This window comes from Heloderma suspectum, chromosome 6 (assembly GCF_057233095.1).
Source record: "Heloderma suspectum isolate Gila_16-S chromosome 6, 16-S_ref, whole genome shotgun sequence".
Classification (NCBI taxonomy): domain Eukaryota; kingdom Metazoa; phylum Chordata; class Lepidosauria; order Squamata; family Helodermatidae; genus Heloderma; species Heloderma suspectum.
Window position 1 is genome coordinate 78,708,888 of NC_139463.1, and position 6,155 is coordinate 78,715,042.

At 45.7% G+C, this 6,155-nt stretch overlaps 1 pseudogene; it reads left to right on the top strand.

The window, feature by feature from the left end:
* The first annotated feature begins 3,391 nt into the window (after positions 1-3,391).
* On the top strand, positions 3,392-4,332 carry LOC146341332 (olfactory receptor 2D2-like; annotated as a pseudogene).
* Positions 4,333-6,155: the final 1,823 nt, after the last annotated feature.

The window sequence follows — 6,155 nt, forward strand, 5'->3', positions numbered from 1 at the left end:
TTTGCGTTCCTTATTTTGGCACATCTAGTCTACGTAAACATTTACGTAAACTACGGTGAAAATAAGGGGAATGCAAATAGCGTAGCGTCTACGCTATTTGCGTTCCCTTTATTTTCGCCGTAGTCTACGTAAATGTTTACGTAGACTAGACGTACCAAAATAAGGAATGCAAATGGTGGTGCCCATGGGCGCCGCCATTTGCGTATGCGTGGTTTTTTGTTTTTACTCAGCCGTGATAGGCTACGTAAACATTTACGTAGCCTATCACGGCTGACTGCAGGGACGCAAATGGCGGCAGCTACGGCCGCCGCCATTTGTAGCCCGGCCGGCCAGGATCCGGGGATGAAGGGATGGAGTGCCTCCCCCCCGGCCAGAAATTCAGGGGGGAGGGACGAAGCACCTCCCCCCCACCGCGAAACAAATTTTGTTCAAGGTAATTGACTTTCGTACATCCCTACTGTTAGCCAGGATATTTAAGCTGAACCTCAGGGATCAAAGAAGCCTGCTGCTGCTTGTGGTGGTGAAAGTGGGATAAGAAGAGCTATTTACTTCAAGTCTTGGTTGTGGGTTTCCTGGGGGCATCTGGTTGGCCATTGGAAGGAACAAAATACTGGAATGAATAGACCCTCTTATGATCTTACATTGGCTATACATGCCAACAGACAATATATTTATATCTCAGACTCATTTAATTTGGAGAACATAACCATAATATAGCCTATTCATTTGGGGAATCATAGAACCATAGAATCATAGGGTTGGAAGGGGCCTACAAGATCATCAAGTCCAACCCCCTGCTCAGTGTAGGAAGCCTGATTCCTAGGCAGTCTCCCATCCAAGTACTAACCAGGGCTGACCCAGCTTAGCTTCCGAGATCAGATGAGATTGGGAATCATTGTCCTCTGTATTTTTTTTTTTTTAAATATGAATTATGAAATTGTGCTAACATGGAGTTTGCTATATTGGAATTTGGGGATCTAAAGTAGCTATAGGTTACCATTAATTTAATCTTGTATAAGAAATAGCACTTGATGTTACTTCAGCCCATTTTTTTTTTACAATTTTCTTTTCACTTCAGATGTCTATTTTCTCTGGCTTCCATATGCTCACTAAGAGGGGAGTATACTTTTGGGTTACCGTGGTATGATTAATGGTTTTGTCTACCAGACAAATAATATATGACTTTTTCTAATGTTATCTCTCCCAATAAAGAGCTTAATTCATATTTTCAATACATATAGTGTATTTTTATTTTGTTCATTGTAATATGGGCAATTATTATCCATAATAGCAGTTGCATTAAAATATCCATCCATGAAGGGGGCGGGGGGGGGGGAGAGAGAGAGAGAGAGAGAGAGAGATGGTTAAAATATAATTATCATGTAAGACATGAGTCTACATCATTTAATTTGTGAATGAGTATGGACTGGGATGGATAATGAATTTATCTACTGAATTACTGTTCTGCTTTGATATATGAATAGATGTCAGTGTGCTATAACTGTTCCCATTGATGCATTTGCACTGAGAATTATAGCAAGGGAAATGTTTCCTCCAAAGTACAACCAAAGCTCTCTTATGTTTGGGTTGAAATTTTTGATCACCCCCCCCCCATTTCGATCAGTTCCCCACTTCAACATTTCACCCCATTTCTTCATAAATGGGGTGAAATGTTGAAATGGGGAACTGATCTTTATGGGGTGGAAAGAAATTGAGAAACAAAGGAGGAGGAGGAGGAGGAGGAGGAGAGGAAGAAGAAGAGGAAGAGGGAGAGGGAGAGGGAGGAGGAGGAGGAGGAGGAGGAGGAGGAGGAGGAGGAGGAGGAGGAGGAGGAGGAGGAGAGAAGAAGAAGAAGAAGAAGAAGAAGAAGAAGAAGAAGAAGAAGAAGAAGAAGAAGAAGAAGAAGAAGAAGGAGGAGAGAAACCAAAATGCAAAGATTCATCCATCTAGGAGAGGATTTTGAGTACTTGGCTCTTAAAATCTAGATTTGGATCCTTGTATATTTAATGATGTTTGTGGTGATGAAGTAGGGTTGCCATCTTGGGGGGGGGGTTCTTCACACAGATTCATTTTTTAACAGCTGCAACAGTTACAACATGGTCTTCCCCATGCTGGAAATAGCTGTACCTATTACATTTAGCTAGGGCAAACAGGTAGAAATTTTGTTTTGGCCCATTTTTGATAAGAAATTACAAAAAGTCACAAACTTCTTGATAAGTGGGTCAGGATTTGAACTGCTTAAAAAAAAGAAAAGAACTGTCTATGGGAGAAAGTAAAACTGACAGAACTGTCACTAGGAAAGGGGGATGTTGGAGAATTCCACCATGGACTCCAGTGAGGCCAGATTCTAAAGAATCTGGCCCCCCGGAGTTCATGGTGGCACGGACTACCCCCCGCCACATCCCGAAATCCCCAGGAAACAGACCTACCTGGCGGCGGCGGCAGCTCCAGGTCGTCTTCTGGCTGCTGCCGGGCTGCTGTGGCCACAAATGGCGGCTGTCACAGCGGCTGCCATTTGCGTCCCTGCCAAGCCGTGATAGGCTATGTAAGTATCTACGTAGCCTATCACGGCAAAAGGTTCGGGACGCAAATGGCGGCCAATACGCCATTTGTGCCCCTGCTGTTTGCCGTGATAGGCTACGTAAGTATCTACGTAGCCTATCACAGCAAAAGGCAGGGACACAAATGGCATAGCCGACGCCATTTGCATCCCTGCTCTTTCCATGATAGGCTATGTAGATACTTACATAGCCTATCACGGCTTGGCAGGGACACAAATGGCGGCCAGCATAGCGGCCGCCATTTGCAGCCGCAGCCCATCCGCGGCAGGAAGTCTGGCTGCAGCCAGCCCTGGCAGGCGGCTCCACGGCCTTGCCGCAGAGTGGAGCCAGCCAGGGGGGATTCCAGGGGGAAGGGATGGATCGCCTCCCCCCTCCTGCGCACCCCAGCGGATGGAGGTAAGTGAGGTTTTGTACACCCCTACTAGGAAACTGAATTTGTGTTGGTGGGAAGTGAGGCTGGATTCAAAAGAATCCAGCCCCCTGGAGTCTGTGGAGGATCAGAACACTTACCTCTGCCTCCTGGAGAAATCCTTGCCGGCCGGATCCTCTCTGCCAGCCGGCTCTGGAGTGCCAGCGATATGGCTGCCATTGCCGTATCCCTGGCTGGGCGGATTAACTGCTGCTGCAAATGGCATCCAGGACTCCATTTGTGGCTGTAAAGGCCTTAGTTTAAGGTAAATGCAGCCATAAATGGACCCCACAGACCCCCGTGGATGCCAGGCAAGGGGTTTTTGTACACCCTAGTCATGCGTGAACTAGCCTATTATACACTTAGTATGTTAATCTTCCCTCATTCTTTTAGTTTTTCAGCCACAATGTTTATGGAGTTTATGGGACAAGACAACCAGACCATTTTGCCTGACGAGTTTATCTTGACAAGCCTCTCAGACAATCCTGAGAAACATGTTATGCTTTTGGGGGCCTTCCTGGTTGTCTATATGGCAGCCATGTTGGGTAATCTGCTCATTATTTCATTGTTTCTAGCTGACTCATACATTTGCACCCCCATGTATTTCTTCCTCTTCAACTTATGCATCCTTGAAGCCGGCTACACATCATCTGTGGTGCCCCAGATGTTGTCCCATCTCCTTGCTGAGAAGAGTGCCTTTTCCTTTTCCTGCTGTGCTGCACAACTCTACCTCTTTCTCACCTTTGGGTTCACAGAGTGTTTACTCTTCACAGTGATGTCTTCTGATCGCTACATTGCTATCTGCAACCCCTTCCATTACAATCTTACCATGACCAAGCATTATGCAGTATTACCATGGCATCTGCTTCCTGGATTGGAGGCTTCCTCTTTTCTACCATGAATACTCTGGCCACCTTGAAAACATCTTTCTGTCATCACAGAGAGATAGACCATTTCTTTTGTGAAATGCCAGCTATGGTGAGGATAGCTTGTGTAGGGACTCACCAAGCTCAGATTGTTGTGTCCATAAGTTGTGTGATCACACTGGTCATCCCTCTTCTTACATTTTTCTCTTATGCACGGATTCTCTACACTGTCTTGAGCAGCCATAGTATCATGGGGGGACACAAGGCCTTCTCAACCTGCTCTTCACCCCTGGCTGTAGTCACACTGTTCTTTGGAACAGTCCTCTCCATGTACTTGTGACCCCATTCCAGTTCCTCAGTTGGACAAAACAAAGTTGTATCTGTGTTTTACATTGCTGTCACACCAGCACTCAGCCCCATCATATATACACCGAGAAATGCCCTAACCCTGGACCAGCTTGTCTGGCAAAAGGTGGGGGGTGTTGCGGCAGGGTGAACAGAGGTGGCTGGTGCCTATTGGGTGCCCCTCATGGCACCACCAGGCAGGGGAGGGGCCGGCAGATCCCTCTTAAGCTCTGCACCCACTCCCAAACCAGCTCTTGCGGCTCCCTCCCACCCTCCCTTAAGCAGTGTGGGTTTATACCGGTTGCCCTTTTGGGAGCCATGTAGGAATTTTTGGCTCACAGTTCAATTGGCCTTTTACTGTGTGTCTTTTTGCCTACTTCACACTGTTATTCAGGCTAGGGTGTGTCCAGTAGGAGAATACAGTCCAATCTCTCATAGGTCACTTTTCAGTTTGCGGCTAGGATGGGCAAAAGCAGAAAGAGATTAGGGATGGTATGCATGCAGAGGCAGCTTATGGTGACAGGTGACGCCTGAGGCCCCCTGAATGGGTTGTGCAGCTCGGTGGTGGGAGGATAAGGGTTGCCGGGGAGATCAACCCTCCTCACCCCTCCAGGTGTTTGGCGGCACCAGGAGGGGGTGACAGGGAAGGTCTTCCTCCCCCAGAAAGGACAGTCCGGAGGGGTGGCGAGATCGATGCCACCCCCAGGCTGGGTGTGTTTTCACCCAAGAAGTGCTAGCTAGTTGCTGGCACAGTCAGCTGCCCATCCTAGGTACCCCTTTGCAGATATTTTCAATAAATATGGCCCAATTTTCAACCCAAGCTTTGTTGTTTGACTCTTCTTTGACCCATCTCCGCTCGCAAACAAGGAGATGATACAAGCATTGAAGAAAGTGATGTGTAGGCATGAATAAATAAACTAGATATTATGTGTGCACTCTGATTTGGATCCACAGATGCAGTTCATGAAGATTACAAACTACCCAGACTAGGTATTAATTATTCTATAATTTATTTATTTATTTATTCATTCATTTCATTTCTATATCACCCAATAGCCAAAGCTCTCTAATGTCCTTGATAAGGAGGGATCTTGTGTGATACAAATGCACACAGAAATATGAAAACATAGATTAAGGTAGTACTTAAAAAAAATCAAGAATATCTTGCTGATAAAAAATAAAACCATGGAGTTGTACTCAGTGGTGGCCTTGCTTTAGCAGAAAACCTTCTGCTCACACAAATCAGAGTACCCAGTTTTCACCATTTCCCCCTAACACATGTAAGCATCCCATGCCAACCATAAAGCTGCTTGGGGGGTAGGGTGGGGGGTATCCTCTGGAGCAGAATGGGATATATGGTTCACAGGACTATAGTAGGGTAGAAATCAGTGAAAATTGGGTGCCCCTGTTGCAGAAATCAGAGTCAGAGAGACCACGGAGTGAAGGAAAAAGAGTTTTTCTTTATTAACGTGCGGGCTTTATGGCTGGAATCACTTCCAAAGAGCCAAAAGCCCTGATTTACATCAGCAGATTGTTTTTATAGATATTGTAACACATAGGAAACAGCTCCTCCTCTCCGTCCCATGTGGGGTTGCAGTCCTCAACATTTCTTCTCCTAGCACCATTGTTTATATCCCAGGAAATGGGTTATAGGGTAGCCATGATAAGCAGAGAACAGCAGAGAACATGATATACAATTCTATGACCTTAGCCTTTGTTGACAAGATAAGAAATTCCTGTGTCTCGTCAGCTTGCAAACATATATTTCAGAGAGCAAGAGCTCAGCAAGAACATGAAGCATGAGACTGCATGAGGCTACTTAGTCTGACCCCCGATATGGCTGCTACATTCCCCCCTTAAATGCATAATTTTACTACAATTATAGCATTTTTACTAAGCAAATAGTCGTTTAGCAAATAGTCATTATAGTTTGCGAAGCATGAAAGAATTCAAAACGAGACTATGTCAAGCAAT